General features: G+C 40.1%; 1 long non-coding RNA gene across 1 annotated transcript in view; it reads right to left on the bottom strand.

Annotated features, from left to right (window-relative positions):
- Nucleotides 1-1565: 1565 nt before the first annotated feature.
- LOC115278680 overlaps nucleotides 1566-21465 on the bottom strand; it is a 38801-nt gene continuing 18901 nt past the window's right edge. Inside the window, exon 2 of the long non-coding RNA XR_003903029.1 lies at nucleotides 1566-1697. This is a non-coding gene — a long non-coding RNA (uncharacterized LOC115278680). The remainder of the gene's footprint in view (nucleotides 1698-21465) is intronic.

Raw genomic sequence — 21465 nt, 5'->3', positions numbered from 1 at the left:
ACCAAGTGCACTGCCTCCAAACTATAATTCAAGTGTATAGTCCAAAAGCTGAACTTGGGTACCTAAAACCATTTGCTTTATTTGCTTTTTTTAGGTGTTTTCTTTGGTATCCTTACTTGCCTCATCTTGATTTAATTAATTAAAGGTAACTCCTTGGCTAGTGGTGGCAGAGCTAGAATGCAAACTTAGGTCTGTAAGAATTTAAAGTATTACCACCCAGACGTTTCAGGGAAGACTCAGTGCTGTTCACAGTGCTAACTAACTCAGTCGTTGTCACTGCTCAGTTTGGACACGTCCAGGTTCAATATTGCCTGATACATTTTTATTCTTTAGGAATGAAATATTTACAGCTTTCCAGAAAATTTCCTGTGCCCCTTTCCAGCCATTCTTATCATTTCATTAATGTCTCCTATTCTTTCTCTCTATAGTGCTGTTGACTGTAGGTTAGTTCTGGGTACAGGGACGTTCAGGAAAGGACAAATATTTATGTCCACTTGGAATTAGTAATAAATATGCTTTCTGAGTTTGACTCAGCATCTCAGGATGATTGGTTCTATCTCAGAGTGACCTAGTCATCTTGCCCTTTTGTGAAGTTGGGGATCTGGAATCACAGTTATTTAGTCTGAATTTGCTTTATTCAGGAACTTCAACGACGCTAGGCTCACACAAAGGACAATGGCAGGATGGGTCTTAACATCCATGGGGCATTTGAATCTATCCACCACAATGTTCCTTCTTTTTTTTAGTTTATATTATAATATTTCAGTCCAGCAACTAGATTGGCATTCATTCTAGCAGCTTGAATAATGGCCGGTTATGTCCATGTCTAATCCCTGCAATCTATGAATGTTACCTTGTATGGCAAAAGGGACTTTACAGTTGTGATTAAATTAATGATTTTGAGGTCGAGAGATTAGCCTGGATTATTTGGGTGGGTCCTAAATGTTATTACAAGTGTCTGTATAAAAGGAGGAATAGGCAGAATGGACTGCAGAGGAAAGGCGATGTGACAGAAGCAGAGAGATTTGGCTTTGAACGTGGAGGAAGAGACCAGGAGCCGAGGAGCGCAGGGAGTGTGGCTCCAGAAGCTGGAGAAGGCAAAGCAACGGATTCTCCCTCAGAGCCTCCAAGAGGAGTGCCGCCCTCTCAACACCTTAGCTTTAGCCCAGTTTCAGACTTTTGACCTCCAGAATTGTAAGAAAATGAATGTGTGTCATTTTAAGTGTCAAGTCACAGCAGCCATAGGAGATGAACTTACTCATATTTTGAATTTTAAATACAATGGGCACCACGTATTTGAAATGCAACCATCGTTTTTATCAAGAACCTTTCAGAAAACAATAACTCCTAAGAACCTTCCATTGGGTTTTGCTAATATAAGGCTGGAAACCCAGTTAAGGAACTTAAAAAAATATGCAATGCCTCTTTCCAGGAAATTTGTTAATGTGGGTCATAAACTTTGCTCATGTGGCATAATATAGCGTGGTGTCCTTTGTTTACAAGACATAGTAGGAAGAGTTTAGTGTCCTTGACCAGAGCCCCCCACTGACCTTGTAGCACTGACAGTCAGACCACAGAATACAAATTTATTACTTTTGTAGATTTCGTCTTTTTCCCTTCTGTCCACCAGATCTGGACGAGCTGCTGATTCCTGGTATCTTTGTGAAATTGTAGGTCTGGAAAGACGCCACTTTGGCCTGCACAAAGGTGGAACAGATGACAGGTTACCAAAGAATGCCAAACAAGCGTGCAACCTTACCCTTACGTAGGTAGTCCTTTGTGTGTTCACCCTGTAAGACAGAATATTACCTCTCTTCCCCAGCACCGTCCTGATAGGAATTTATATTCAAAACCTCTTTTTTCAATTAGACGTCACTAAAGACTTTTGGATTTAGCTACTTTCCTTTTCAAATTTCACTCTCAAGAGAGTGCGACTAATGATAGTGGATTGGTGTGAATATTTTAGAGAGGTTCTTAGGCTCATGACCCAGTTCTGCTGCTGCTCGGATTTCTGGATGCTGCTTGGAGCTCCGCCAAAGCACCTTGAAGCCACTTTCCACTTAGCTGTGGTGATTTCAAGGCCCCGTGGCACTGGCTAGTAACTTGCCTAAAGAATATAGCCTCAGCAAGGCTAGTAACTTACTAAAGAATATACTCAGTAAAAGGAAATGTAAAGGTGCTTTCTGGGTTTATTGAACATGACTTAGAACAAGATGCTACATTGTTCTCCGGGGCAAGTGCTCCTGGTTTAAAAACTGGCAGTCTTCCAGTTTTGACCACGTACCACTTAATTGTAATTCAGAAATTAATGATTGAAAATCCTTTAAAGCTTTTTCCTAGATAATGAGTAGGTGAAGATTTGCTGGTATCTGAAACTTCGTAATAGGAACATTTGAGTCAAATGGAAGTTTGGTCATATTTAAAACTGAAGATTGCTGCTTCAGAGTTCTTAATACTTGGATGCTGTTTTTATTTTGCAAGTTGAAAACAATTACTGGCTTTGGAGAGGAAGTTGCATGCCCTGGGTGGGCGGTGAGTCCTTTTCATAATTCATTGTACACACTTCAAATCTCAGTGGAAATCTTAGAAACACTACAGAGTCAAAGGAAGATAAGAGGCTTGCAGAACAGGCAGAGTGTCTGGGAAAACAAAGGTTCCAGGGGCAAGAGCTTGTGGTTTAGAGGGAAAGGTGCAACTCAGAGAAGATACTGAAAATAACAAAGGAAAGGGGATAGAAGCACAAGGTCAGAGAGACAGGAGGGTTCAAGAGAACTTACTTGTGTGACAGAAGACGTATTGTTGTGGACTTAGAAGAGAAAGAAAGAAGTAAGAATAAGTATTGGTTTGGTAGATGTGGGGATGGAAGTTCGATGTCACAATTATTTTAGTGAAGAAGGTACAAGTGAGACCAGAGTTTAAAGGCAGATATGTTCAGGATAATATTGTGAATAATGTGAGAGAAAGTCAATTAAATGACTGAAAAGAAAAGTTGACTGGAAGAAGGGCTAGAGCAAGGGTGCCTATCACAAGTCTAGAACAGAACAATCAGCGAGTCTGTGCTTTCTAAGTTCAGGTATCCATACCCTTGGGCCTGTCAGCAGTGTGCCTGGAATGCACAACACACCTTCCTCCAGTGTCAATTTTACTTGAACCATTTGTAATGGAATTTTAATTGCTTAGGTGAGTATCTTAAAAATAATTTTAATATAGATAAAATGAAAATTAGGGTAAAGTTTTTTAAGGTAAACAAGAAATTTCAAATAAATTAAATGCTTGTGGTAAGCAGCTCTTGGTTACAACCCCTAACAGCCCCAGGACTCTATGGATGTCTGTTCATTTCCTTCCACCATCCGAGCAGTGTCTGTGGACGTGTCTAAGATGCTAGGGCGCCGATCTTCCTGAGAGTGTAGACAACGTGAGCAGGAGCAAGGAAAGCAGAGGATGGAATTCTCCCCGGCACTGGCAAGGGCTCTAGGCCGACAACGTGAGAGATTTCAAGGCATTTGTGCAAGGTGCTACAGGTGGCCTTTCACTCCGTAAGATGCGTGATTCTCACTACCCTCTGACCTAGCTGTGCTATTATCCCTATTTTAGAGGTTTAGAAACTAAACCTTAGAGTGGGGTAAATAATTTGCCTTGACACACGGTCGATCAGGAACAGGGGAGCTGAGTGGGTTTGGAAGGGCTCTGATGGTTTATGACGCCAACAGGCAATGGAGGGATTGCAGGCTTTTGACCCACGGCAAAGGCGGGAGCCGCAGGGGTCGGGACTTAGGCAACGGAAATACAACAAAGGGAGACACAGTTACTCGTTGGCTGTTGAACACCAAAGTCATGGCTTAGGTTTATCAACATTTTGTAAGCACCATTCAAAAATGTCCAATTGGCTGTATACCTCCAGCCAGCTGTTCAGGGTGCTTGTTCCTCTGCCTCTCCTCCATTCCCCTCTCCCAGCGAAAGGATCCATAATGGGGCTGAGTCCCTTCCTCCATGGCACATGGATCACAAATTCTACAGACCTCAAGAAACTGGAGTAATCCGTGCTGGATTAGTTCTAAGTAGCTCAATTTTTTCTACACTATCCATTTGGAGAAAAGAACAAACTCTAGTACATTGCATCTTCCCGCTTCCCCTTAATGACATACATACAGCAGGCCAAATATCTGGGGACCTACCGAGCTTCTGTGCCTCCTACTTAGACATCACTGAGCTTTCCTTGGTCTATGCTCAGGCTTCTTTGCTACTTAATTTTTTTTAAGTTTACTTATTTATTTTGAGAGAGAGACAGAGAGAGTGAGCAGGGGACCACCAGAGAGAGAGAGAGCAGGAGAGAGAGAGAATCCCAAGCAGAGTCTACACTGTCAGCAGAGAGCCGGATGTGAGGCGCAAACTCAGGAACTATGAGATCATGACCTGAGCTGAAACCAAGAGTTGGATGCTTAACTGGTTGAGCCACCCAGGTGCCCCTTCTTTGCTACTTTAAGAGACTTTTTCCATGTAAACATTAAGAAGAACTTTTTCAGTCTCTTGGGGATTAAAATTATTAATACTGTCATTAATTTGATATGTATTTCTTGAACTCCAACTATGTTTTCAACATTGTGCTTTTAATTAATTTTTTGGGGGGGAAAGTCACCAAGAGACTTATTTACAACTCAGGAATCATCTTTAGCAGCTACCTACTTTACCTATGAATCATTCCTGAACCCATGAAAATTTCAAATTACTAAGGGCAAATAGAGGAAGGGTTTGCAGTAAGCATGGTTGGCAGAGTTTGGAACCTGCTCGTTTGAGAGAAGCATGATCCGGGAGAGCATCTGAGTCAGGCAGGGGCTTTGGGGCTCTAGGTGCAAGGCGAAATCACTGCGTGCAGCAGAGCTGGAAAGTCACAGTAAAAGTCTCACAAATTAGGGAGGTCAATGTTATGATTGGTGGGCTGTAAAGTCATTCATCAGCTGTATGCCAGGCAGGTGAAAATGAGCCAGCAACATTTCCACCCTTACCCAGGTTCCCTTCCACGGTCCACCCCACCAGGGGGCAGCTGTAGATGGCAAATAGCCATAATAGCTGAGTCTGCTAATCCTACACACCTCCTCCAGCCCAAAGAGGCCACTGTGTCTATATGTTGAATGATTTTGCCAACCAACGTCCCTGTGCCATGACGCAAGCCTGGTCATGGAAGAGGCAAATGCTAATAGGTAGATCTGTCTTTCATAAATGAGGCCAGATTTCTTTATTGAGAACAAAGTGCAATCTTGGTGCTTTGTCTGGGAACAAATATTTCTAGATTCTTTTGATATATTTTGTTCAAACAGTGGAGGCTGGTTACAGTAATATTACTGATTTTCAGATTAGGCAAGTTAATCGTTAACCTAATAGACTGACTTGACTAAGGCACATCTGAGTTGACCAGGAGAACCTCACCTCACACAAACCGGTTTTTAAATCAAAAGAATTTTTGAGATAATATCATTTTGTTAAAGGCAAATGAACTATTAATGGAAAACACTGAAGGCATAAATAAGCTAAGTCAGACACATGAATAATCCATGATTGTATTTTGAATGTCAAGTCTGTAAAAATCTGAACATTATTTAGTTATTCAAAACCAATAATGCCGAAATGTCATGAAAAGCATAAATGTCGAAGTCACAAAGTACCATCTGACAGACGTTTCAGGGGAGGGGAGAAGTGTGATTTCAACAACAAAAACAATAATAAAACCTGAAGGGTCTTCTTGTCCTTGCCGTTAGACAAATACATATCAGGTCTGAGGATGTCTTGGCAGGGAATTTGGAGGTTTATCAGAATGACTTTCTCCTTCATGGATTCTAAGGAACGGGACAAAGACCAGTTGTGCCATTAGGGCAACTGTGGTCACGAAGTATCTTCTATCGAGGTGTGCAGCGCTCAGACACTTTGGTGTGGGAACTGAGTTCCAAGCCCTGGAAAATCTACTTGTGCCATTTTTTAATCACTAAATGGAAAAAAGGCGTGTGGGGAGAGAGGCAGGGTGAAAATAGCACTAAGAGGCACTAATTTCACTAAGGGTAAAAATAGCTGAGAACACACTAGAAAATCAAAAGGGTTTCCTAACACCTTTTGGTGGACAAAATGTAAGTATGTTTAGGAGAGGCAATTTAGAAACATGAGTTTAACACAAACTGGAAATTAGAGATCAGAGCTTGCTTTTAAGTCCTTTGACGCAGAGATAAGTGGAATTTAATATTGGAACTTGTGTTCATATTTTTTACTACGCAAAATCAGGAACATTGTGATCTTCACTGGTTGGAAGAGACTTGTTTGAGCAATTACTTTCCTTTATTCCCAACTGTTTTAACTGTGTCTGTGTAACGAATAGGGTTTTTGTTTTGCTTTGTTTTGTTTTTGAAAAGTGAATTCACATGGCCTTGGAAATGTCCTCTATTCCTTTTGGAGAGGACCACAGGTGGACTATTTAGGGAAAGCAACAGTTGATTGAAAGGCAATGGGTAAGTGAAAGTCAGGGGTAGGGGAAGTACCCTGAGCCCTGCAGACCCACCCTGACTGCGCCAGCAGCCTGCTGTCCACAAAAGGCACCAAAAATTGTGGCCACGGGGTGCCTCTTAAATCAAGCTCCTGCCCCACTTTAAAGCAAAAGGCAATGTATCCCTTGTCCTCACTGAGGAATTGACCTTTAATGTAACAATTTACTCTAAATTTAGACTTCTGCCTTCTTTACACTGGAGACCAGAGATTGTGTTATAATAGCAACTATTTAACTTGTGTTCATCTCTGGCCATTCAAAAAGAGAGGTCACCTCCCTAGAGCAACTTGCCCTCTGAAATGAAGAGGGGAAATTTAAATGGGAAGGGCATTTCAACTTTTATACTAAAAAGTATTTTTAAATGAATACCCTTTAATTGTAATAATGATGACAGTGACGATGACGAAGAAGGAGGGGGAGGTGCTGAGCCTGGTTCTTGTTTTGGGCCAGCTGCTCCAGAAGACTACTTGAGAGGGGGTGGGTGGGTGGGTGGGTGTGTGTGTGAGATTTTTCATCTTAAAATTAACCTCATGAAGTCTGCCCCACTGTTTTAATTTATAAATGAGGAACCTGAGATTTCGGATTAGATCTTTGTTCAAAGTCACACAGCAAGGGTCAGACTCAAACCCATGTGCACTTGAGTGTAGATTTCACTGTTTGTTCCTGCTTTTCATTCTTTTCAGGCTAACAGAAACGGAAACAGGAAGTAAGGGTATTGTTGTGATAAATATAGAAAAGGTAGCTAGAGACAGGAAAAGAGAAGAGAAAGTCAAGATACTACAGGAAGAAGGATGGATTGAGGACAAAATAAAGAGATCCCAGAAGAACGAGAGGAGGGGTATACTGGCAGAAGGGGAAACCGAGGCCGTAAACCTTCAGGCAGAGTGTGTGTATCCTGGGGTGCTGCTGGAAAACAGAGAGGTCTGCGTTCAGGTCCCTGCCCCTCCCTTACATGCGGCTGCCTGAGCTTGTTGCCTCCTGGGCAGGGAGAGGGGTCCAATGCAGGAGCGGAGTGTGGCTCTGGGGGCCACACACCCCAGCTTTGTAGCAGGTTAGCTCACCTTCCACTGTATTGTAGTTTCTCATTTGTAAAATGGGGACAAAACCAGTGCTTAGCTTACAAGGTCACTGCTAAGATTAAAAGGCCACAAGTAAGATGCTCAGCGGTGTGTGCTCAATGAATATTCACATTGTTCTATGAAAAGTCAGAGCCTCATTAACACCGATCATCACTAGGAGGAGCAGATACTAAGTATAAAGTAAGGACTCGATCAACTCTTGTCATTTCTTACCAAAATTTAATCTTTTCTTTCCTTCCTCTCTCTCTTCCCTCTCTCCTCCTTCCTTCTTCTTCCCTTCCTTCTTCCTTCCCTCCTTCCCTCTTTTTCTTTTTCTCTTTTCCTTCCTTCCTTCTTTTCTTTCCTCCTTTATTTCTTTCTTCCCTCCCTCTCCTCGCTTCTTTCTTGCTTTTGAGAGCTTTCTTTTCTCAACCCTAAATCAATGTTTGTAGCCTTTCTTCATTGAATACTTTTAAAATCTGATTTTACCAGCAATAATTCTAATCTCTGGACATGATTTTCCCGAGGCCCTTGCCCTCAGTAAACCAGTTTGATAGTTAAGCTTCAAAAATTCAGAGCGGCACAACTAGCTCATTACTACCATAAAGCAAACATTGAGAGAAACAGATTGAAGATCTGAGCTGATTTCTGTAAACCTGAGGTGAATTTACCCATGTCTCACGTTGGGATCTTTTATTTCTATTTGGTATGTCACAGAAGACCTAAGTCAGACTGGAATGGAGTTGAAGTGAACTGTGCCCTGAGGGGCACTGAGAAGACCTGCAACCAAAAGCAGGAAGCAAGACTAGAGAAGCGGGAAGAAGACTCTAAGAGACATAAAATGGACACACAAACCAGGATAAGAGTCAGTAGCCACATAATGAAATCACAAAAGCAAACTTTATTAAGTCTTACAAATGTGCATATTGGCATATGATGGTTTGCTTAAAGAGAGGGGGGAGCAGGGGCACCTGGGTGGCTCAGGTGGTTAAGCATCTGACTTCGGCTCAGGTCATGATCTCACGGTTTGTGAGTTTGGGCCAGGCATCAGTGCGCTGACAGCTCAGAGCCTGGAGCCTGCTTCAGACTCTGGGTCTCCCTCACTCTTTGCCCTTCCCCCAATCATGCTCTGTCTGTTTTTCAAAAATGAATAAAAGTTTAAAAAATGTAAAAAGCTAGATGAGAGCAAACTGCAGTAAACTCTTGAGATATTTCCAAACATCCAATGTTTTCCAGTTGTTGGAACGAAGTGCCAGGACTTTTCACTGAGTCATTGCTTCTGTAACAGGACAGGTGGGAATACAAAGATTATTGTGGATGGCTGCTCTGGGTCTTGCACTGTTTACTGGCAGCGATTGCAATGGGCCATTCTAGTTGCTTGGCACTGAAGGCAGCTTGTTATTATATTTGGAGAGGGTGTGGGCATGAAATAGCATTAACTACAATTTAGAATAACCATTCTGGTCCCTCAGTCTCCTATAGATGCTTTGTTTAATAGGTCTAATGGAATTTGGGATCCTAGCATGAAATTTGTATAACAAAAAGAAAAAGTCTAGACCAAGTTAGGCAGACACAGAGACTATGGTCATAAGTAGCTCTCCTTCCCTTCAAATCCAAGAGCTACTCCTAGAGTCTTTCACATTCAGCTAAAATATCAACCTCATCTTTTTAAAGTCAGTGCTATGCTTAAAATACAAAAACTAGCATTGTTTTTATCTTTTATCTGACAAGACATTTCTTTATTAGTTCTTTCTTTCTTTATTTATTTTTGAGAGAGAAAGACAGAGTGTGAGCAGGGGAGGGACAGAGAGAGGTGGAGACACAGAATTGGAAGCAGGCTGTCAGCACAGAGCCTGATGCAGGGCTCAAACCTGTGATCCGTGAGATCATGACCTGAGCCCAAACTGGCCACTTCACTGAGTGAGCCACCCAGGCACCCCTAGACATTTCTGTTTATTGAAATGAAAAATAATTAGCCTATTAAGGAATCACTCTTAGTGATTATGCAGAAATAGATGTCAAAATTTTAAATCAAAACACTGTATGTACAGGGACAACATTGTATGTGTTTTCAGAGGCCTATCTCAATTGGAAGTTTTTATTTTAGGATGAAACAAATCTGTAGATCCTTTAGGAGGATTCCCTATGCCCTTAACTCTTTTTAAAGTTACTTCATTCCAGATGCTAACTGTATTTCTGATTACTTGGGGAAACTCCAACAAGTAGTCCTAATAAAATAACCCTGTAGTACTAAAAGTAACCACAGGATGGCAGGATGCTAACACTTTTGACTCAGTATTTCGTAAGCCTTGTGGTGTCTGGAACTTTTCCACAACAGTTTTGGAGGATGGAGTAGAAGAGTGTTTAAAAGACTAGCGTGTTCTGTGTGTGCGTGTAGAATTTTACTTAATTTTATATATGTGTGTGGTAAGTGGCTAAGTGTGATGTCAATCAAATATTTCATTTGCAGGGATCCACATAGACAATAAATATCATGTTTCTCATAAAATATGTATGCATTCCTGGACCATAGAGACTCACATTCTAAAACTCCAGCTACTGCTTATTGAAAATCATTAGTGTGTCAGTTAATTAGTGAAGGATATAATTCCATTTCTCAGGTAAGCTACAAGAAACAATAAACCTATTTCTGGATCCCCAATTTTAGTACTTTCCCTAAGGAAGACAGTGAAAATTTGCACTACTTTCATTTCCAAGAGGTGTACAAAAAATACATATATAACTGATTCTATGCTACTGAATTGATTGAGAATCACTGTTTGGATTTCAGAAAGCTTTCTAGAGTTCAGGATGAAAAAGCCTACATAAACTTAAATTTAAACAGGACATTAGAATATACTGGGTAAAACTAGCATTATGTATGCATCAGTCTTTGGAACCATCTCTTTTGTATCAGATTAGAGTTTTTGCATTTTTCTTAGTTTTTATACTTACTGCTAATTAAATAATTTAGTAATCACTAATTATGATTAAGTATTTGAAAAAAGAAAGCTTTGCTTAGAAAAAAATTGGAATGAAATAGTAGAGTATAAAAATCTAAATTATGTGGACATGGTACCCTTATGAGACTTTTTTTGTCATTGGATTTTCCTAAAGTGAACTCTGAAGTTTTATTTTGAATTTAATTGCTTCCATTTAGCAGTCTTTCTTTACATAAATAAATGTCAACTTTTAACTATTAAATAATTTGTTTTCTCTCTGAAAGACATATATACACATTAACTAACTACCATGAATCTAACTCCTTTATTTGTAGGCTTTTAAGTCAGGGAAATTATATTCTTTTATAAATCTTCCACAAAGTATTCCACAGAGCTACTAGGTACAAAAGAAGCAGTTTATTAAATTCATATGAATGAATGAAATCTTTCAAAAATTAGTTAACAGGTGTCTATTTATGTACTTAGTGTGCATTTATATGTGTGTAATTATACGGAGTAAATATATGATTTGGTAGTGTCATATATGTGTTATATGTGTTGGGTATTGGAAATTGGTCAATATAGTGAATCTGAATTTTTCCAGTTATGTCTTTTCATATAACAAAGATACATAATATTCCACTCATCTATTCATTTTAAAAAGACAGTGTCTAAAGGGGAAAATTGACTTCTGGGAATGTTTCTGTACCATTTTATAGACATTACTCTTTAAAAATGAAATTTTTAAATTTGGGAGCTCTTCCTTATAATAACTGATAGCAATTTTTGAACTATGGAGTAAGTTTCATTTTCTTACCCTTATCACATGACTGGCATTATATATGATTTATAATGATTTGAAAATATGAAAGGCTTTTTAGATTTCCTGATTCTTCCTCTTTGGTTTTGCATATTTTCTGCTTGTCCTAGGGTACAAAACCACTTCATAAAAGTGAGGAGGAGTGTGTTTATCTACCTGTTTTATACCCTAAGTTACCCTACAATTGTTTCTTCAGTCACTCCATACGATGTAAAAATGTATTTGTGTGGTCTGTCTCCTTACTTAGTTGGGAACTCTACAAAGCCAAGACTATGTCTGTTTGGTTCACTATTATATCCTCAGTGCCTAGAACAGTACCTGGAACTTAATAAATGCCCTGCAGACATCTGTTGAGTAAATGGTTTGCGACCAGTTAATACTGCATCAGATCGACATAACGTATCAGCCAGTCAGTACTGCATCAGATCCACATAACTTATTGACAAGTCAGTACTGCATCAGATTGACATAACATATCGAGACTTAGAGACAGAGGCGGTCCTCACTGTCTATTCCCTACTTCACTAACTCCATTCAACACTCTCCCCCAGAAACATCCCCTCATTAGAAGATTAAGATGGGTTATTGGTCTTTTCATTGGGTAAGCAAGTATGTGGGAAATGAAAATCACTTTATCAGCCTAAATCAGCACCCACTGTTTGATAATAGCTTGAGGTGATGAGCCTGTTTGGGGACACTTTACCCTGGAGGAGGCCTAAGGCCTCTGAGAAAAGAGGAAGGAGAAACAAGGAGGAGGTACATGCTTCTGCTTTCACCTCGTCCATTCTACTTCCCTTCTCAGAGGCCTCTCTGGACATTCTGCCCCTGTGAAGCCCTGACCATGGACAGACCCTTGACCACCTCCTTTGTTTCACATTCCACATGCAATCCATCCGCAAATTCTGCAGGCACCTGCATTGCTATAATCCTGCTTGAAGCCACCACTGTCTCTCACATAAATTACTGCAATAACCTCCTGATTGGTCCTCCTGATTCTGCCATCGGTCCTTGCACTCAATTCTCAACACACTGGTCTGAGTGATACTTGAAAGCCCCAAACAGATCCTGTCAGTTCCCTGCTCAAAAACTTCCTTTGGCCTCCCATTTTACATGAAACCCTAAAATCCTTACAACTGTCTGTCCTGGAATCTAAACAAGTGAGTCCATTCACCAATCAAGCTCGCCGGGTCCCTGGGGTGAGATTTTGTTTACCTTTGTCACTGCTATGTCACCGCTATCTATTAGAGTACGTGGCACTTTTAGGTACTCAGTAAACATTGTTGAATAGATTATTCACTGAAGGACAAATTCAAATCCTTTGGTAAAGCCTCGTTTATCACTGACTCTGCAGCAACCTTGGTAAGAAGCCTTTAGTTTCCACGGTGGTCAGTGTTTTGAAGGTCAAAAGCAAGATGCTTGCTGCATGATCTTTGCCCTCCCCTTGGCCCCAGGAGGGCAGCTCCCGTCTTCCTAAAGCTCTGTGCGGTGGGTCAAGAAGGTGGGGACATCACCAGGAATCTGGAATTTGGACCAGGCTTTCACACGGGAGATTGGGAAGTCATGTGCTTTATACCAAAGGAAAAGTAACAACATAAGGCAGAACGAGCATTCACCTTAGGGATCAGAGGAAAGACAGTATTTCTGGCTGGTATGGGAGCATTACCTCTAAGGGCACAAGGTAATTCTGTTAGCAGAGAACAGGAAAAGAGAGTTCTCGTGAGTGTGTGTGTTAGAAGTGCACAGTGTGAATCACGGGCTGAGTCAGAAAAGTGGACGGTATTTTGAGGGGTTGAGAGCAAACATTTGTTGTCAGGTAACCCTAGAGAAAAGGGTGCCTATCCTAGTTTGGCAGGGGCTCCCAAGCAGCATTATAAGTTGTGGAGAACCCTCAGAATTCTCATCTGGGGGTCAGGAGAAGCCTCAACTGGAATGCATGCCTACAAGGCTGCGTGCTGGTCCTTCAGGAGACTGATCCCGGAGGGTTTCTGCCTCTTTCAAAATGTTCAGGTTCAAGTTCTTCTCCAAGTTAGCTTGACTTGGAATCTCAAGAAAAAAACTCACTTGCCAACCAAATACTCTAGATAAAAATGATTCACAGGAAATCAAAGTGAGAAAGCTTAAATACATAATCAAGGAGTTGACCCAGGCCTGAAATGATGTGGCTGCCTGCCTCTCACAGGATCACATATGGTCTGTGATTAACAGCGAGCACATGGTGCCACCACACCAGTGACTGGAAGATTTATCTCCAGGAGAAACACGTCTGTGTTTCTTGTTCAGATAGGAAGCGTTCCAGCCAGGTCAGGCCCGGGAAATCAAAGCGGGTATTTGGGAGGAAGGAAAAGGTGGCAGCATCACCAACTGGCCCTTCTAATACTATAGTGACCTATATGGGTAATCAGCAGAAACAATAATCAACAGAAACTCTCCTCTTTGGTTGAGGAGCAGGCCCTAGAGAGCAAAGGAAAGACCCGACCATCCAGATGTGCATGAGATGTAGGGAAGAAAGTAGGATTGCCAGTGACAGGGAAGAAAAGATAAAAAACACAGATTCACAACATCCCCACACTGGGTCCTGCTGGTATGTAACAGGAATTAAATCGTCAGGTTCACACAGGCTTCCTTAATTTTTCATGGCTTCCTGGAGCACAGTATGGAAGAAATAAAGATGGTAGCCGTGTGGGTAGGAGAGAGTATGGACCACTTGTGTCTGCCTGCAAAGAGGGGACAGAGGGCTGATGCATTTGCCAACCTTGGTGAGGCTCTGTTCTCATGAAGGAATGTGAAGCCCAAACTGCAAAGGTGTTTGTTTGTTTTTTTGGAAGTGTTATTTTTTCCTCAGAGATCTTGCTGCTCGTTATATATTAAATCCTAAAGTCGCAGCAAAGTAAAGACAGTGTGCTTGCTTTTCCGCTCTGATTGGAAAAGGTCAAGTTAGGAACCCTGTAAAAGCATCCTGGGTGTGAGAGGGGATTTTGCAGCCAAGTGAGGCAAGGAGTGGGCTTCTCTCTCAGCACACCAGGGACGCCCACTGTGTGGTGGTAATTGCTGCAAGCTGAAAGCTATGATGCACTAACAGGGCGGCGGAGGTTAGAGCCTTCAGCACCAGCAGTGATGTGCCAACCTTCTCGCTTCACAAACTCAGTGCTCTGAAGGAGCCCATAGGGAGCTTCCTCTAAAACCTTCCTCCTCTCAGTTATAAGTTTCTGTTCAGACTCCCACTTTCCTTTAGGTATTGCCCCTTCACTTCCTCACTCCACACTCCAGGCCTCCTGCGGCTAAAGGTGCTAAATATCCCTTGCATCCATCACCCCCGATTTGGTTCCCCTAATGTGCCTGGCCCCATCTGCTGCCATTCTTATCAGTGCCCTCTTTTTGAACTACCCACGAAAAGAGACATCTGATAACATTTACACCCCAAGGCATTAGTAACTCAAAACTACTACAAGTCTTATCCCTTCATTCTGACAGGTGAACCAGGAGTTAGTGCCTGGCCCAAATGTCAAGTGATGGGAAGGGGGGTGTTTGGGTAGGGGGTGCGCTGCACAGCCTCTGTTGCTACATAAAACCAGCCCTTTCCACAGTTTGTGCTGATGGTTCAGGATCATAAGTTCTTACAGCAAAACACTGATGAGCAAAAATGTTTTTTTTTTTTTCTTAGAACGATATGTCAACATAAGCTGGTAGCAGAAACAAAATCTCTTTAATGTTTTTATTTTCCTTTTTATTTCCCCCTTTGCAGTACAGCAGGAAACTTTTGTAAACTACTGGAACATAAGTTTTAAAGCTTTCCCTTATGTCTTGGTTCCCTTACTACAGAAAAATCTTCAGAACATTTTAGAAAAAAGGTGAGTTTCCTGTGAAGAAAGAATTTTTAAAACTAAAGAACTATAAAGAAGCCATGTTTGAAGAATGAGAAGAGACTAACACTGGAAGAAATGTGAAGATTTAACATGGAAAGCAAAGCAAAAAATAGATGTGAACAACTAGAAAATATAAGATAAAAAAGTTGAACGTTAAGGCGCTTCTTCTGTAGAGCTGAAATAATGTGCAAATGTGGACCTTGTGAAAAGGAGTGAAAGGAAGAAAAGAAAGAAAAGGAAGTTAGAAAAGTCTTTAGTGGGGGAAAGCATCAAAATAAAAGTAAACTATGAATATTCTGAATTGTTATTTTCTCTAAAATTTATCTTTTCAGCATATGATGTCATACTGAGACTTGATTGGATTGATTTTATTGCATCATTTTACGTTTCTGTTGAAAATTAGAGCCAGTACTTTATTACAACCATCTTTATGAAGAGAAAGTGGTCCTAGGGGAGGAGAAGGAAGACAAACAGAAAACAGGCAAAAGAAAAAAAAAAACCACACTTCTAGAGTTACAAAGATTTGTTTGCAAAATCCAAGAGGTAACACTAGGTGGTGGCTAACACGTTTATAGCTAAATTGATCTGGATTTAAATTCTTACCTTGAAGTTTTGATGGCAGTGTGGCTTTGGGCCAATTTTTTAAATCTAATCTGTCTGAGGTAACTTCAAACCTTATAACAGGGCCTGGCCCTGCACAAAAGGAATGCAATTCGTACTGGTGAATGGATGAATGAAAGGATGAATGGATGGATGAATGGATGAATGGATGAATGGATGGATGAATGGATGAATGAATGAAAGACTCCTCCAACATGAATAAAAATTCCTACCTAATGGGGTTAATAGTCAAGTTAGACAATATCTACTAGCCTATTATTCGGATATTGCCCGTGTTGATAGTGGACTATATTCTAGACTATATTATATTCTATAATGTAGAATTACACAGGCAAGGGTGAGCTTTTCATAAGCTCTTGACACATAATTTAGGATCCAAAGTTGTACTTGGGTAAATGTGGCCCCAGAGTTCCTCTGTGTCATCTGCATCCTACAACTTATAACATCTCTGTGTTATGCATTATTATATACTTGCCCCATAGGAGAGTATATAGGTAAATGATATATAGTCACGTTCACAGTGCATGTTTTCAGTGCACATATTAAGTATTTGACAAATGACTACTAAGTGAATAAATGAGAGGAAGTTGGAGGAGAGGGTAAGAGAGCTGTTGGGCACCATTGCCAAGACTCCCCTTGTGACTCATGCAACCCTCACCACCACCTTATTCTGTTGCCAGACCCACATGGCGGAGGTGCTGCTGGCTGCCGGTCACCGGATTCCTAAGTGTGCCCCTCCACACTCAGAACACACCCTGATTAATGTCCAGGGCCCAAGTTCTCTTGTATCCAGTTATTATCTCCTGAGGTAAAACCAAAGGTTGGAAGAATGTGAGGTATGGATAAGTAAAAATACATGGATTCATGCAACTTTTGGTTCAGGAAAAGAAAAACAATTAAGATAAGGAGTAAAATCTCTATAGTTGGGGTGGACACGAGTTAGCATTGCAACTACACATCCTCAGTCTTCAAGACTGCTTGATTATTAGTGGAGGTAACAGGGTAGACTGAGGAGATGTGGATATCACCAGCCTACTCCTCTGCCCTTCTGGTTAAACACAAAGAGATACTAGATAAAATATGTATTAAAATTTTATACCTTAGATACGTTGAAAAGAAAGAAAGAACCAGAACTAGTTAGGAGTCTGATACAAAGTGGAAGCTCAAAACCATTAGGATAAGCAGAGGTGAAGTCATGCAGTGTTTGGTGGTACGAGCTACGGGATATTTTTCCAGTGCCTACAGGTGATGGGAAGTTGGTGATGGACTTCTTCAGCAGTGGAGCCATGAAGGAATTGTCTAGGCTGTGAATTATGGACAGATTCACTCTGTACTTGGGCACAGCTGGATGCCAGATCACCTTACTGGGCTATAATAGATAATCCCCTACAAAAATATGAACATCAAGTCCATGATTGGGATGTGAATGTATACTACCGTCACATGGTAGAAACCTTGATGAGACACTAATGTTAAAACTGGTATGAAACCAATGAGACTCATAAAACTGTGGTAGAGGCAAATGCTGAACTGCCTGAGGCAGAAACTCCCTCCCCTGCGACCGTCCAGCATAGGAAGCATTTCTGCAACTTCCACCAGACATGACCTCAAGTGTAAAACATACAAGAAGTCTCACTGTACACGATAAACTGTGCCCACTGCCACCCAGCCAGCCTCTATAGATTAAAGAACTATTTAAAAGAGGGGCTTTCAAATAAGTATTTAAAATAATCAAAGAGATTAAAAATAAAAAAAATATATCAGGATGAATTCGGGACATTGGAGAAAAGGAAATTGAATATATTAAGAACAAAATAGTAATTCTAGAAGTAGAATATATGACCATTGACGTTTAAAGTAATAAACAGTGGCCTGGACTCAGTTGAAGGAAGGATTTGTGAATTAGAAATTATACCTGAGGAAATCACTCAGATTTCCAAAACATAGTGGGAAAAAGAAATAGAAAATATGAAAGTTATAAGACACAGTGACAATAATTAAAAGCTTCATCATAAGCATTAGGATTTCCAAAGATGAATATAAAGAGAATGGAATACATGTGATAAAGAGACAATCACTAAAACTATTCCAGAATTGAAGAAAAATAGATGGGGCTGGGGGGGGTGGGGTGGGGAGGATTCACCTTAGGGCTTACTTGAGAGAATCTTGCCTGATTCCACAGAGTGGTTTGGCTGTCCTTGATCTGTGCTCTAATTTTATATGTTTTTCACTGCCCCTGATATATTGTATACCCTTTGACCTCAAGAAAGATGCCTTATTCATCATGTATAGCTAGCGCTCAGTATTTTTGGCACATAATAGGTGCTTGGTGAACATTTGTGGAGGAAGAAAAGAAGAAAGAAGGTAAGGAAGAAAGGAGAGAAGGCAATGGAGGGAGGGTATGAAAGAGAGAGGGAAGAGAGAAAGAGAAATGGGTCAGCATTAAATACTAAAGAACTCCTTGAAAGGATTGTGTTTGTGTGTGTGTTCAGACACACACTAGATGCTGCATGAAACTGATTGCTCTGTATATACGCCTATTAATTGTTACATAAAAAACTTCCTCTATTTCCAGAGAGGTGGGAAAACAATTTTCAAAGTTGAAAATGCTATATATTCAACATTTTCAAAATGTATCCTTGATGAATAGTGACAAGTAACCAGTTGTAACCAAACAAGTACAGAAGACAACAAGGACAGTGAATGTTTCTGCTGACTTGGAAGTGACATCCTGCCTGACATTTGAATGTACCTTACAGATTCAGGTGATTGAAATATTTTTACTTTCTATTCAGAGTTGAGCTGAACAGTATCTGTTTAAAATTTATATATAATAGAGACTCTGCTTTTTCAGCAGTGGCTGACATGATAAATGCTAAGGTGTGCTTTAAAAAACTTTTCTTTAAAACAGTGAAAATTTGAAGTCCTAAAAATTATGAGAAAATGTTTCTGTAAGAATTTCAGTATATCTTATTGGGCAAACTTCATCCTCTCAAAATAGACTTTTGTAAAAACACTTGAGGAGTAAAGTCCCACTCATAGAAGACTTCTGCGTTATGATCGCCAGTGGCCGCTTCACACACATTGCATCCTTTCCTCTTTCCCCCAAATCCTCATTAGGGATGAAGAAAATAAGGCCATAAACTATTGAATAAGGTCACACAGTAGAAGAAAAACAAGGTTGACATGGGCCTGGCTGTCTCCAAATCCCTTACTCTTTCCTCTATGAAGTACAGCTGTTTTTATAGATTATTTGGATTGTTTTAACAGTCTCTGTGAGTGGTGTTTGATAAATAAACATGAGTGATACAAAGAGTTAATGTGTATACTTTCCCACCAATGATGCAGTAACTGATCTCAGACTCCTCCTCCCACTGTAAACAACAACAACAACAAAACTAGACAAAATATATAATGCAACACTGTCAGACGTTAGACAGCAGACAGCACCAGGGCTATGAGAAGGAGAAACACTTCAGAGAGCTCCGTTATCACCCTCACCTTCTGCTTTAAAGTTTTTTTGGACCCAAGTACCAGATACGCAATCCATGCAGATCATGGAAATCTCACTAAGCTGAGGTGGCAGAGATTGGAGTTGGAGTTCATAGAGAGAAATAACTAGAATGAATTCTGGAGTGCTGGACTAGAATTGAGGTATTAATGTGAACTTATGGTTTATAATAAATAAAGGCTTTCTTTTCCAGTATTATCCTTTTCTGGTTATGATATAGGGATAATGCTGGCCTTATAAAATAATTTGGGGAGTGTGTTCCCACCTTTTTGATTTTTATGAAGAGTTTGAGAATGATTAGTGTTAATTTTTCTTTAAGTGTTTGGGGAAATTCACCTGTGAAGCCATCTGGTCCTGGGCTTTTCTTTGTTAGGAGAGTTTTGATTACTGATTTAGTCTCTTTCCTAGTAATTATTCTATTCAGATTTTCTATTTATTCCTGATTCAGTCCTAGTAAGTTATATGTTTTGAGGAATTATTCCAATTCTTCTATGTTGTCCAGGTTATTAGTATATAGTTTTTCAAGTAGTCTCTTATGATCCTTTGAATTTTTGTAGTATATGTTGTAATGTCTCCTTTTTCAGTTATAATTTTGTTGATTTAGGTCTTTTCTCTTTTTACTTGGTTAGTCTAGCTAAGAGTTTGTCAATTTTGCTTATCTTTTCAAAAGCAAACTCTTAATTGGTTTAATTTTTCTATTATTTTTCTGATCTCCATTTATTTCTGGTCTAATATTTATTATTTTCTTTATTCTGCTAACTTTGGGCTTAGTTTTTTCTCTTTCTAGTTCCTCAAGGGATAGAGTTAAGTTGTATATTTGTGAGCTTTCCTGCTAAGAACTTCCTTTGCTTTAACTTACAAGTTCTGGTATGTTCTGTTTCCATTTTTATTTGTCTCAAGAAACTTAAATTTCCCTTAATTTCTTTTTTGATCCATTGGTTGTTTAGGAGAATGTTAATATTCTGTATGTGAATTTTCCAGTTTTCCTTTTGTTATTGATTTCTAGTTTCATGTCATTGCTGTCAGAGAAGATACTTGGTATGAGTTCATTTTTTTTTTTTGAATTTGCTAACCTTGTTTTGTGGCCTAATATATGGTATATCCTAGAATATATTTTATGTGTGCTTGATAAGAATGTATGTTCTGTTGGCATTGGACAGAATGTTCGGCATAGGTCCGTTAGGTCCATTTGGCCTATAGTGTTTAAATCTACTGTTTCCTTGGTGATTCTCTGTCTGGATGATTTGTTCATTGTTGAGAGTTGGGCATTAAAGTCTCCAACTGTAATTATATTACGGTTTAATCTCCTTTTAGCTCTGATAGTTTTTGCTTTATGCATTTAGGTGCTTCAATGTTGAGTACATAAATGTTTACAACTGTAATACCTTCCTGATGTACTTAACCCTTTTATCATTACATAATGACCTCCTTTGTCTTTTATTTTTTTACTGTTTTTTGCTAAAAGCCTATTTTGTCTGCTAAAAGTATACCCTCTCCCCCTGCTTTTTTGTGTTGCTTTCTTACTATTTTTTTGAAATGTTCTTTTCCATTCCTTCACTCTCAGTCTATGCTCTCTTTAAGGTAAACATGGTTCTCTTGTAGGCAGCATTTTGTTGGATCTGGTTCCTTCCTTCCTGCCTGCCTTCCTTCCTTACTCCCTTCCTTCCTTTTCTTTCTTTTGTCTTTCTTTCTTAGAGAGTGCAAGCCAGGGAAAGGAGAAGAGGAAGGGAGAAAGAAATTAAGCAGGCTTCATACTCAGCGCAAAACCCAATGCGGGATTTGATCCCACAACCCTGGGATCATGATCTGAGCAAATTCAAGAGCTGGACACACAACTGACTGAGCCACCCAGGTGTCCCAAATCTTGTTGTTGTTGTTTTTTACTCCACTCAGCCATTCTATGTCTTTTAATCAGAGAATCTAATCTGTTTACATTTAAAGTAATTACTGAGGGGCACCGGGGTGGCTCAGTTGGTTGAGCATCTGACTTCAGCTTAGGTCATGATCTTTAGGTTTGTGAGTTTGAGCCCTGCAAGGGGAATCTATGCTTACAGTTCAGAGCCTGGAGCCTGTTTGAGATACTGTGTCTCCCTCACTCTCTGCTCCTCCCCAACTCATGCTTTC

The sequence above is a fragment of the Suricata suricatta genome, chromosome 15 (assembly GCF_006229205.1).
Source record: "Suricata suricatta isolate VVHF042 chromosome 15, meerkat_22Aug2017_6uvM2_HiC, whole genome shotgun sequence".
Taxonomy (NCBI): domain Eukaryota; kingdom Metazoa; phylum Chordata; class Mammalia; order Carnivora; family Herpestidae; genus Suricata; species Suricata suricatta.
This window is presented reverse-complemented; position numbering and strand designations above follow the sequence as displayed.